The sequence below is a fragment of the Pantherophis guttatus genome, chromosome 15, assembly GCF_059756535.1.
Source record: "Pantherophis guttatus breed Tessera chromosome 15, ASM5975653v1, whole genome shotgun sequence".
NCBI classification, from domain to species: Eukaryota; Metazoa; Chordata; class Lepidosauria; order Squamata; family Colubridae; genus Pantherophis; species Pantherophis guttatus.
Window position 1 is genome coordinate 13,814,991 of NC_142077.1, and position 13,219 is coordinate 13,828,209.

The window sequence follows — 13,219 nt, forward strand, 5'->3', positions numbered from 1 at the left end:
AACGAAATTCCATTTTAATGTTGCTGATTAGTGTACATTTAAAGTGACAATAAAGTTATCCTGTCCTATTGTATTCTGTATTTACTTTTCTATTATTCCTATTCTATTCTATTCTATTCCTTCCAACTCTGTTATTCTATTCTATTCTGTTCTGTTCTATTCTATTCTAGTCCATATTTTCTATTTTATTCTATTCTATTCTAGTCCATATTTTCTATTCTATTCTATTCTGCATTTTCTATTCTATTCTATTCTATTCTATTCTATTCTATTCTATTCTATTCTAGTCCATATTTTCTATTCTATTCTATTCTATTCTATTCTATTCTATTCTATTCTATTCTATTCTATTCTATTCCATATTTTCTATTCTATTCTATTCTATTCTATTCTATTCTATTCTATTCTATTCTATTCTATTCTATTCCGCATTTTCTATTCTATTCTATTCTATTCTATTCTATTCTATTCTATTCTATTCTATTCTATTCTATTCCATATTTTCTATTCTATTCTATTCTATTCTATTCTATTCTATTCTATTCTATTCTATTCTATTCTATTCTATTCTATTCTATTCTATTCTATTCTATTCTTTTCTATTCTATTCTATTCTATTCTATTCCGCATTTTCTATTCTATTCTAATTCTAATTCTAATTCTATTCTCTTTGATAATCTCAAGGTGGATGCCTGGAGATGTAGTCATGGCAACGGTGTTTACTTTTTTATTAGCTGAGGGTTTTTGCTGCTGCTTCGGTCTGAACCACTTGGACAGGGGGATTCTGGGTAGTCAGAGAGCCGTTAGAATGTACCAACTCCTGAAATTCTCAGGGGTCGTCCTGTGTTAATGGTCTTGATCTTCCTGGGGGCTGATGAGAGAGCAGCCCAGAAAATGGGGGACCGGCTGTGTCTGAGGCCTCCGCCTCCAGAATAGAATAGAATAGAATAGAATAGAATAGAATAGAATAGAATAGAATAGAATAGAATAGAATAGAATAGAATAGAATAGAATAGAGCTGGAAGGGACCTTGGAGGTCTTCTAGTCCAGCCCTCTGCTCAAGCAGGAGAACCTAAATGATCTCAGAAAAAGTGACTGTCTAGTTTCTTCTTAAAAACCTTCAGGGATAAAGCAGCCACAACTTCTGGAGGCAGGCAGTTCCACGGGTCAATTGTCCTCCCTGTTAGGAAATTTCTCCTTAATTCCAGGCTGCTTCTCTCTTTGTTCAGTTTCCATCCGTTGTTTCTTCTCCTGCCCTCTGGAGCTCTGGAGAATAATTTGACCCCGTCTTCTTTGTGGCAGCCTCCCAGATATTGAAATATTGCTATCACGTCACCCCTAATTCTTCTTTTCTTCAGACTAGCCAGACCCAAAACCTGCAGCCTTTCTTCCTATGGTTTAGTCTCCAGGCCTAAACAGGGACACTGTGAGGATCTGCCTTCTAAGTTGCGTTTCTCAGCTTTGTCATAACTTTTAACCGTTGCTAAATGAATGGTCATAAGTCAAGGACTACCTGTATTGCAGGCATTCAGAGAATCATAGAATGTAAGCTTTGAAAGGCACCTTCATGGTCATCTAGTCCAACCCCATCCCCTGTGTAGGAAGCCAATGCCAAAAATGCACCATTTACATAGACGGATCTCTCATTCTTTTTTTTTTTTTTTTTAATTTGATTTATGTGCCGCCCTTCTCCGGAGACTCAGGGCGGCTTACAATGCGTTAAGCAATAGCCTTCATACTTTTGTATATTTTATACAAAGTCAGCTTATTGCCCCCACAAACTGGGTCCTCATTTCACCTACCTTAGAAAGGATGGAAGGCTGAGTCAACCTTGAGCCTTGGAGAGATTCGAACCAGCAGAAATTGCAGGCAGCTGTGTTAATAACAGGGTGCACTAAACCCCTGCACTATCAAGGCTCTTCATTCTTGCATTTTAATGGGCTTTTCTTTATTTTTATCAGGGAGTTGAAGAGAATGATTCAGAGCCAAATCTGTTGTCCCTACAAGGAACTGGATGTGACCTGGAAGGAGAGTCTTCACCAACTCCATCATCCTCTCTTGTTCCGCTATCCAAATTATCATCTGCTCCATCTAGCTGGGAGTTTCTGCCCCCTTCCCTGACTCTGACCTCCACTCCCAGCCTGGAGAGATCATCCTGCAATGCAACGAAGGGGCCGTTGTCATGTTCTACGTCACCCTCAGCTACATGGGCTTCCTGGCTGCCATCTGCTTCACGGTGGCTTTCCTGGCCAGGAACCTGCCTGGGGCCTTCAACGAAGCCAAGCTGATCACCTTCAGCATGCTGGTCTTCTGCAGTGTCTGGGTGACTTTTGTGCCCACCTACCTGAGCACCAAAGGGAAATCCATGGTGGCTGTGCAGGTCTTCTCCATCCTGGCCTCCAGTGCTGGTCTGCTGGGCTGCATCTTCATCCCCAAGTGCTACGTTATCCTTCTGAGGCCAGACCTCAACACAAAGGAGCATCTTACGGGCAGAACAAATGTAAAAACATGAGATTTAACACCATTATGATATTGGAAGAATTGTTAAAAGTTTATTTTATTAGAAAGGAGATATTCTTTCCATTTAGGTACTATGCAGGAATTAAAGAAAAAATATATGTATATGTTTCTTGCAGTTCCCTTCCCTTTCATCTCAATAAATCTCACTGAAGAGAACTCTGAGAAGGCCAATGAACCTGACATTGTATAGAAAAATCATTTGAGCCATTGTTTCTACTGACAGAGGGCTAAAAGTGTCTATATGTGGGAGAGAGAAAGAGAGTAGGAAAAGAGATAAGAGGGAAGCTGTGGGAACCAACCTCAAGCATGTTGCATGTTAACCTCCACGAGAACCACTGGAATGCCAGAATGAGCTGAAATGCCATGTTTGACTTTCTCTCAGCCGGGAAGCAAATCTTCATGTGCTGATTTCCTGATAAAACCCTCTTTGCAGAAAGTGTTGACTGCAAATGCCTTCTGGGATTTCACTTTGGAGTTGTTTTTACTTAGTTGTCTACCTCTAAGAACTTCCCACTCTATTTTTTTTTCTTTTGTCATCCAGAGAATTAAAATAGCAACATCCAATGATATTTAGATCCTTTAATTTCCCACTCTACAATTTGTACCTAAAGCATTTCTCTGCTGCTCTTCTGAGCTTGTCTTGTCTGTGAAGGGCTGGACAAGATTTCCAGCAAAAGGGGACTTTCTCTGGAGGAGGTTGAAGGGATCCTGCCTAAAGGCAGCCGTATCATTTAACCAAATGGTCTGGACTTTGGCAAGAAGGTTCAATACTGCATATTTATCCAGGACCAAGAACGGGGCAAATAAGGGTGGGAGCATCTAGGTTACCAGGCATCTGAATCCACGGAAGGTATTCTGCTTTCCAAACACAGAGATTGCTGAGATTCTGATGGCTCAGACCAAGGTCAGTCTAAGTTTCACAGTGACCACACAGATCCCTCTGATTCTCCCACAACCAGAAGGCAGAGACTTATGGCTTTTCCCAAAATGGAACTGGTCTTTTCCCCTAATTTCACTTTCCTCCATCACACCACACAGCCATCTCGCACTCTAGGAATCCCCAATTCTGGTATCCCAAATTCATCTGAGAAAAGATTTTTTTTCCAAAGTTCAATCAATCAGTAGGTACTGAGTCAGGACTGGAACTCCGAGTCTCCTGGGGAGCGGCCCAAAGAAACCCAGCCAGCTTCCCTGCTGAAGATGGGACTAGAACTCACCAACCCCTGGTGATAAAGCCACCTGACCTGCAATCATGTCTACGACAGAACTAGAACTCGGAGCCTCCTGGACAGTGGCCCCCAACTCACCCAGCCGGCTTCCCTGCCTAAGGTAGGATTAGAACTCCCAGCCCCCTCGAGGAGTGATTGGCGCTTTGATTCCCCCCCCAACACAAAAGGCTCCTTCTGCAGCTGCCCGGCCTCGCCCAGACAGACAGCTGTCACTCAAGCCCGTCCTGCCCCGCTCCCTCGCGCCACGCCCAGGTCAGGCAGTGCCACCCCCGGCAGGCGGGCTACCCGAGCCTCCCCCCTCCCACTGCCTTGCCTGCGGATGCCCTCCTCGGGGCTGGTCGGAGCCAGAGCGCCTGGAGGGGCTTCCTCTCGTCTGGGTTGCGCGGATCGAGGCTCTGCGGCGCTTCCCTCCCGGGCCGAGCAGGGGCTCCGTCTCCCAGAGGCTGCGGGAGGCGGGCAGGGCTGTCCCGGGAGCTGCGGGGGAGAAGCGGACGGGCTTAAGCCGAGGAAAGAAGCTCCAGGCGGCCTGGCCGTTCTCGGGAGGAGCTGGACGGCCCCCGCGGGGCTCCGGGGAGCCTGGGGGGTTTCTCTCCCTTCCAGGTTGCGACGCGACGGGCCGGGGAGAAACAGCGCCGGCTGCGCGCTTGGCTGCTGGCACTTCGGGGAGGAGAGGAGCAGCCGCATCTCTCGGAATGGGGCGGGGGGGGAGGAGGTGTCAAAGCCCCCCTTTTATTTTTGCCTGCCTCGGCGGTGCTTTTAAATGCCGCTGCAGACTTGACCTCTCTCCCCTTCCCCTTATCTCAAAGGCTTCCCTTATCCCCCCCCATAAATCGGTCCCCCCCTCTTTTTCCGACCCGGCACTCCAAGGGCGGCGGTCCTTCTGCCTGGCAGCTGCCCGCTGAGGAGTCGGTGGAAGGGCAGCCAAAGGGCCCCGACCGACCCCCTTCTGCCCCTTTCTTGGGCTAAAGATGCCCAGGGGCTCTCGGACCCCCCCCCCGCCCGCCCCGATCTCCTGCGTCTGGGGAAGTTGTGGGAGTCCCGCTCCTTCTCCTCTCCCCAACTGTAGACAGCAACCTCTGGAGAAGGAGGGGGGGCTCCGCCTGCCTTGCCAGGGAGAATAAAGGACCGGGGGGGGGGGGAGCGGAATGTTCCTTTTCTCCGGGCTGAGGTGGGCCCGGTTCCTCCTGAAGGGAAACAATAATAAGGATATAATAAATAATGCTAGGATATGATATACTGGTATACTAGATTCTGTAACCATTAGGTTCTTGTAATACACATATGCCTTTGTATTTGTATCACACATATTATGCCTTTATATTTGTATCTCCTGTAACAAACATATTCTGTTATTAGGCCTGTAATGTATCTGGTATTTGTCAAACATGTCCCTGCCATTTGACCTGAACCCATCTCAATCTTCTCCCTGTTTTTTATTCTTGTGCCACCTAAGAGCATGGTACTATCTCAGTCCTAATTTATGTTGATCTGGATAGACTCCTACTTTCCAGGGCCAGGAGGCCTAAGTGGCCAATTGAGTAAACAAAGAAATGCTCAAGATTGGGAAGTTTCTATTCCCCCTTGCAGGGCAACAAGGAATGCACGGGCCTGGATTGGGAGGCCAGAGTTGGGTACTAAACTGACGTCTCTGAGGGCATAAAAGGATGCCATACCTTCCCCAAGGTGTGGCTATCTCCTCGCATGCATTGTATCTGTATGTTCTGGATATAGTTCCACCCAGTATTTTGTTTTTGGCCATAAATAAAATCTGTTTTTTTGCAAGCCTCGTCTCGAGTCTCTCTCTTTGGCATTCTGGTGACTCAAGTGTATTTTGGGACCTTACACTCCCCTTCCAGACCTTCCCCGCCTCCGGTCCCTTGGGGAGCTCCTGGCTGACCAGAGACCCCGCGGCTCCTCCTTGGTGCCAGCGGCGGTTGGGGCCATCGGGTGAGCGAATTGAGGGGAGGCTGCCGCGCAGGATCACGTGGCCTCGGTTTTAGGGTCTCAGGGAGGGAGCAAAGAGGAGCAGGGAGACCCCCAACCCCTCATTTTCCCCCTCCCCCACACAGCCCTCCATCCCCAGGAGGCCTGGTGGGTCAAGGAAGGCCATTCAGATGATCCTCCGGTGCCCGGAGGCTGTGAGGGTCCGGAGGGAGAGGAAGCAGCTCCCCATCGCTTGGAAGGCCGGGCAGAGGACAGGGGAGCACCCCCCTCTCTCTCTCTGAGGGTCCCTGCCCGGCTCCCCAGGCCTCCGGTTCTTCTCCTTCCAATGTTGGCATTCGGGGAGATCCAGCTGCTGCCTCCCCTTTTCCACAGCAGCCCCGCCTCTCCCTCCAGTCTTTTGGGATCTTCCTTGAGGTGGTGCCGGCAGTTTGATGAGATTCTTAAAAGGAAGCGCCTTTTCCTACTGTGAATTCTGAGAATATGCTGGGTGTGTGTGTGTTTGTGTGTAGTTGATTGGCAGCAGAGCGTGGCGTCTCCTCCATGGGAGGGAGGTCGAAGGGGCGACGCAGGTGGAGGCTGCCTTCTGCGGCTCCTCTCCCAAGAGCAGCTTGGGGGGGTGGGCAGCACGGGGCAAGGGCGTGAAGGTCGGACTGTGTGTGTGTGTGTGTTGCTGGTGTGGCTCCTCACCTGCATTGTGGAAAAGGAAGCCCCACCTGGGTGGCGCCCTCTGCCCCCCTTCTTCCCCTCCCAGAGGGAAACTTTCAGTCCAGGATTGGGAAGATCCAGATCCAGAGAAGGGAAGACGGCGGGATTCACCCATTACTCTTGCTAGTCCATTAGTGGGGAGGGTTGTATCTTGACCACAGGGGGGCAAAGGCGGACGGTTAATCTCTGGGATCAGGGATTGGTCCAGAGCCCCCCAGCTGGTGGGATTCGAACCCGGAATCTCTCCATTCCTAGGCTGCTTCTTGGACCACTGGGCCGCCTCAGGCAGCCTCCATGCAGGGAGAGTTAGCAGCCCCCCTCCCCTCCCCCAAGCTCCAGGCAGGGTGCCATGGCTTCCCAGGAGGTCTGGCTCTGCCCAGCTAGGGAAGCGCCCAGGAGCAACTGCCGAGTCGGACCCGACCGCCTTCAAGTGCAGCACAGAAGAATCCGACGGAAACGCCTTGAGTGGCAAAGACGGCCTGGACTCCCTGTGGGGGAAGATGGGGGCCCGGGAGAGCCGCAGGGGACACGGAAGACCGACTCTCACTCCGGAGGGAGCCGTGGAGGGCAGCCAAGGGAGCGCAGCCCTGGGGGCAAGAAAGGAGGGAGGGGTGCTTCCGCAGCCACCAGAAGAAGGATCCCATCAATTCAGGGGAAGACCAGGCGGAGCTGCTCGGCTGACGTCACGGCTTTTGGGGGCCACTTTGTCTTCAGTTGCACTCCAGAGGGAACCCCACGCCTTGCAAAGGCCCCAATCCCCCCCCACAGCCTTGTTCGGCAGACCTCTGGAAGCCAGTTAAGAAGGGGAGGGGCTGCTCCTCCCCATCCCCTCCTTTTTCTCTCCTTCCTACTTCTCTTTCTTTCCTCGCTTTCGCTTTCTGGGCCCTCACCCTGTTGGCCGGAGCTTCTGCCTCACCCACTCCCGTCTTGGCTCCCCCAGGAGCCCAATAATATTGCTCAAATTATAAGATGTTCTTGGGAGCTGCAAAATATTAAATTCCTCGGAATGACTTTCACAGATTTCTGTTTAGCTAGATTTATTGGGATGAATAATGCAATAATTCCAGTCATTCAACCATTTCCCATTTCAAAACATACTATTTAAATTGGAATAATTACTGCCTTCTTTCAAATAAAAGGAATGTAGGGAAACAATAATATAGAATATAAAATACTGATATACTAGATTTAGTAAAAGCTTGTTATTCTGTAATCATTAGGTTCCTGTAACATATATATTGTGCTTTTGTATCACATATATTATTCCTTTCTATTTGTATCTCCTGTTACAAACATATTGTCATTAGGCCTCTGAAATGTATCTGGTATTTGTCAAACGTATGTCCCTGCCATTTGACCTGCTCATATCAATCTCTTTCTGTGCCACCTAAAAACATGGTACGTATCTGTTGGAACTCCAGCCATCAACAAAGGGGTAATTTACAACTCAATCCTAATTTATGTCTGATCTGGGTAAGATCTGGTCTTCAGGAGCCAGGCGCTAAGTGGCCAAGTAAGTAAACAAAGATAAGACTAATTGGAAGTTTAGACTCCTTTGCAGGGCAACAAAGAATACACAAACATAAATTAAGGGGCCAGAATTGGGGATCTAACTGATGCTTTAAAGGTATAAAACGTGGTTACATCTTCTCTGAAGATGTGAACCCTCCCATATACATATCTCTTTGTATGTGTTTGGAATGGTTTTACCCAGCCTTTTGTCTTTGATCAAAGATTAAATGTTGATTCTTATTCAAGCCTCCGTTTAAGTCTTTCTTTTTGGTTCACTGAGAGCTTAAGCGTATAGCCGGACCTTACATTTCTGGCGCCCAACGAACGTGGGGCTTGAAGGCAACGTTTTCCTTCAAGGTTGCCACATTTGGCCCCCCATACAGCCAACCCCCTTGTGGTTTGGCGGCCTTCACCAACGGCGGACGGAAGAAACCGGCGAGGACCAGAGACGACGTCAAGAGCGCTCCTGGCAAGTTTAAACCGGTGACTTCGACCTGGTCGGCCGTCGGCAGATTCTGTTTCCAGCCGGACCTGAACGCCCTAATTGAGGCTTGAATTGGGTATTGGGGAAGATTGTCCTCTGCTAGGTGAGTAGAGACTTTTTCTTTTGGGTGGGGAGGGGAGTGTTGCTTTGTGAGTATGTGAATGAGACGAGGGAAATTCCTCAGAGGTTTGCCCTCGAAGCGACGTGCGGAGATCCAATCTGCGTTTCTGATTATCCGAGAGGAGATCAGCCAGAGACGATCGCTTTGAAAGGAGTGTGATTGTTGGAATAAGAATCTGTAGTGCAGGAGAGGGCTCTGACCAAACTTCGGACCCGCAGGGGAGGTCTGGGAAATCTCTTAGGGAAAAAGAGAGGGTTTGGTTAGGCTTCGCACCGACGGCAAGGTGTGGGAAATCTCCTCAGGAGACAGAGAAAGTCTAGTCAGGCTTTGAGCTGACAGAAAGGAATCCCCTGGAAAATGGGCAACCATGCTGGTAGTCCATTCGGAATGAGTAACTTTGTAAGAAAAACAGAGCCGTGTTCCCCTCTGGACTGCGTGTTAGCCCATTGGGACACAGTAAAGCCTATTGCAGGAAAAAAGATTGTTCTAAAAAAGAATAAGCTGAAAGCCCTCTGCACATCCATCTGGCCAACCTACTTAATTGGTCCTAACGTAGGAACCTGGCCTCCAGAAGGCAGCCTTGATTTAGATTTTGTCAACAAATTTGCTGAATTTCTGGCTGCCATAGGACGAACTGAAGAGGAGCTTTACATTAGCTTCTTCTCCAATCTCCTTTGTCGCCCAGACATCCAGAAAGCATGTGGGCTCACTCCAACACCCTCTTCTAAAATTTGCCCCATTGTCACTTTTGAAAAAAAGAAAAAGCTATCCAAAGTGACTGAAGAAGAAGAGGAGTTTCCCCCACCATATTATGTTGCTCCCCCTTCCCCTGATGTAAACGCTGTGCCTTTAATGGCTCAGGCACCTCAGGCAACAGCACAATCCGCTGTGCGGGATCAGGTGCGTCCAACTGCCCCTCAGATTAATCCACAAGCTCAGGTGCTCCCAACAACATCACAGCCATCCCAGGCTAATCCACAAAGTTCAACATCCCAAGCAGCCCAAGCTCTGTATCCAGATCTGACGGCTTTAAGTCCTCCTCACACTAGGACGGGACAGACTTACGCACCTGCTGATCAACCGGGTCCCTCAGTCCTAGCCCCCCTTCGACAAGTTCCTATGAAAGATGAATTGGTGTTTGTTCACACACCTTTTACTACCAATGATCTTTTCAATTGGAAAGCAGGACTTCCCTCTTACAGGGAATCCCCCCAAAGTTATGTTGAACTCGTTCAACGTGTGATGGCCACTCATAAACCTAATGTGCCTGATATTTTTACTCTCTTATCGGCACTCCTGTCTACTGAGGAAAAACAACAAGTTCTTAAAGCCACCACAGCACACTACAAAGCTGCTAGAGAACATGGCATTCAAACTAATAACGATGCCCCAGCTTTATGGCCTGAACCCCTGATTCTTTTTAGCCCCACCTATGAGGTTGATCCCAACACAGATCAGGGTGCCCTCATCCTCCAGAGAGCCAGGGATGCTATCCTTCAAGGACTGAGGCTCGGTGTTCCAAAAACGGTGAACTTTCACCGCGTTCATCAGATCCTTCAAAATCCAAAGGAATCCCCCACTGATTTTTTGAACCGTTTGAAAGATGGATTTCGGAGGTTTACTGACCTCGACCCTGATAGCCCAGCTAATGATGTTTTGCTGAAAATGACCTTTGTGGGACAAAGTGCTCCCGATATAAGAAGGAAATTGCAAAAACTAGAGACCCCTACTGCTAAGGACTTAGAGGCCCTCATTCAAACAGCTTTCACTGTCTATTCCCAAAGGGAGGAAGAGGAAGAAAAGAAAGAAGATAGGAAAATGAGAAAGCAAGCTGCTTTTTTAGCAGCAGCTTTGAGCCCCCAAAGTAAAGGCAGGGGGAGATCCCTCCCGAAAAATCAATGTGCCCGGTGTCATCAAACTGGCCATTGGTGAAGAGAATGCCCCAACGAACCACAACGGCCCAATAGGGGACGTGGACAAATGAGGGGAAGGGGAGGATACAGACCTGATCCCCCGCAAGCCCCCCTCATGTCAGCTCAGGCTCCTGAGTTTTATCCAGAAACCTACTGAAGGGGCTCTGGAGGGCCAATTGCTTCCCCAGACCCTCTGATGGAGTTCAAAGTGGGGAACAAATCTTATTCCTTTTTGATTGATACAGGAGCTACCTTTAGCGTCCTGAACGATAAATCCATTCCTTGCCTCTCTTCTAAAACCACCCCCATTGTTGGAGCAACCGGGATAGAAGAGAATGCCCTGATCAGTCACCCAATCTTTCTTTTTGGTTCACTGAGAGCTTAAGCGTATAGCCGGACCTTACATCAGCAAACTCTGTGGTTGGAGAGCAGAGCAGCTTCCTAGAAACCCAGCTCTTCCCATCCTTGCTCACCCCCTTCCGGGATCTGGATGAAGATGCAGCATTGAACCCTCCTGCCACAGTCTGTGATGCCTTTAGACAGGACCCCCTCAACCTCCTCCTGGGGAGAGTCTCCAGGTCCCCTTTCTCTGGGCATCTTCTCCAGCCCTTCACAGACAAGAGAAGCTTGGAAGAGGAGCAGAGAAAAGGCTTTAGGTAGAAATTGTAGAGTGGACCATTAAAGGGCCTGAACACTGTTAGATATTTCTCTTTTATTTTTTGAATAAGGAAAGAAAAAATAGGGAGCCAGACAAAGTGAGCCCCAGTGAAATCCCAGATGGCTGTTGTGATCCACTCTTTCTCTAGAGTAGGTCTCATCAGGACATCAAGAAGGAGCCATTTAAGAGTTGCGCAGATCTGCCTCCCCAGCGGAGAGCAGGTGAAACCTTCACATCATTTCATGGCTTCTCTCAGAGATTGTCACACAACATGACTGGAGCTTCTTTCCCACAGCTTCCATCTTGCCATTTTTCCTCCTCAGGCTTTTCTCCCACACAGAAACACTTTTCAGCTCCCTCAGTAGGAAAACCTGCTCAAATTATTTTTATAAGGCGTCAGGTTCATTGGCTGTTCCTGAACATGAAATTCCTTTGAATGACCTTCCCAGAGTTCTCTTTATTGAGCTGAAAGGGAAAGGGATTAAAAAAACATAGACATATATTCTTCTTGGATTCCTGCATACTATCTAAGTAGAAAGAATTAATAATTTCTTTCAAATAAAAGAAAATCTAATAATTCTTCCAATATCACAATGGTGTTACATCTCATGTTTTTACATTTGTTCTGGCTGTGAGCTGCTCCTTTGTGTTGAGGTCTGGCCTCAGAAGGATAATGTAGCACTTGGGGATGAAGATGCAGCCCAGCAGACCAGCACTGGAGGCCAGGATGGAGAAGACCTGCACAGCCACCATGGATTTTCCTTTGGTGCTCAGGTAGGTGGGCACAAAAGTCACCCAGACACTGCAGAAGACCAGCATGCTGAAGGTGATCAGCTTGGCTTCGTTGAAGGCCCCAGGCAGATTCCTGGCCAGGAAAGCCACCGTGAAGCAGATGGCAGCCAGGAAGCCCATGTAGCTGAGGGTGACATAGAACATGACAACGGCCCCTTCGTTGCATTGCAGGATGATCTCTCCAGGCTGGGAGTGGAGGTCAGAGTCAGGGAAGGGGGCAGAAACTCCCAGCCAGATGGAGCAGATGATAATTTGGACAGCAGAACAAGAAAGGATGATGGAGTTGGCCAAGCTCTTCCCCAACCATCTCTTCACTCGGTTTCCTGGTTTTGTGGCCAGGAAGGCCAGCACCACCATGATGGTTTTGGCCAAGAGAGAAGAAACGGCAACTGAGAAGATGATGCTGAATACTGTCTGTCGGAGAAGGCAGGTGGCTTTCCTTGGTTGACCAATGAAGAGAGAAGAAGACAAGAAGGAAAGCAGGAGGGAGACCAGGAGGATGTAGGAGAGGTCCCGGTTGTTGGCTTTGACAAGGGGAGTTTCTCGGTATTTCATGAAGATGATTAAAACAAGGCCTGTGGTTAGGAAGAAGAGTAGGGCAAAAGAGACCAGGGTGATACCCAGAAGTTCCTCATAAGACAGGAAGGTTATGACTTTGGGGATACATTGGACTCTGTCCACATTTGGATATTTATCATCTGCACACTTGGTGCATTTTTCTGTATCTGAGAAAGTCAAAAAGCAATATCTTTAATATTCTGGAATTTTTTTGCATTTCAAGAAATACAATTTTTGAAGAACGCCTGATTCCTGGAACATTTTCCAAGATATGTTGTTTATAAAAATGATAATATAATTTTCTAATACTTATATACCCAAGGTATATGAAATTGGAGGATTTCCAGTGCATTTTGAATAAACAAAAAAAAAATGTGAGTTTCAATGCATGTTTTAATTTGCACTTTCATCAAAATGCTGCGGATAAATCCATTTCCACCAGGCTTTCCTTTCCTCTGGTGTGACCCACCTTCCTGAGTGGAGAAGGTCCCCTCGGGACAAGGAACGCAGTCGTAGCAGCAAACTGGCTCTCCTTCTCGAGCCCTCTTGACAAATCCAGGATGACAACTTTCCACACATTTGGACTGAGGCAGGGACTGAGCAGAGAAACAAGGAATGCCAATGGAAATATATTAGAATTCACCATCCATTGAAAATGGGGGGAGAAATTAACATTAGACAAGTAGAATCTGGGCTTCATGGAGGTAAATATGAAGTCTTTGATACTTTGATACGAGTCACATCTCGTACAGGTGAACGAGATGTGACCCTGGCAGGTTCTTT

General features: G+C 48.0%; 1 protein-coding gene across 1 annotated transcript in view; it reads left to right on the forward strand.

Moving 5' to 3' along the window:
- LOC148111939 (vomeronasal type-2 receptor 26-like) overlaps positions 1-13,219 on the forward strand; it is a 271,952-nt gene that overhangs the window by 207,626 nt on the left and 51,107 nt on the right. The window lies entirely within an intron of this gene.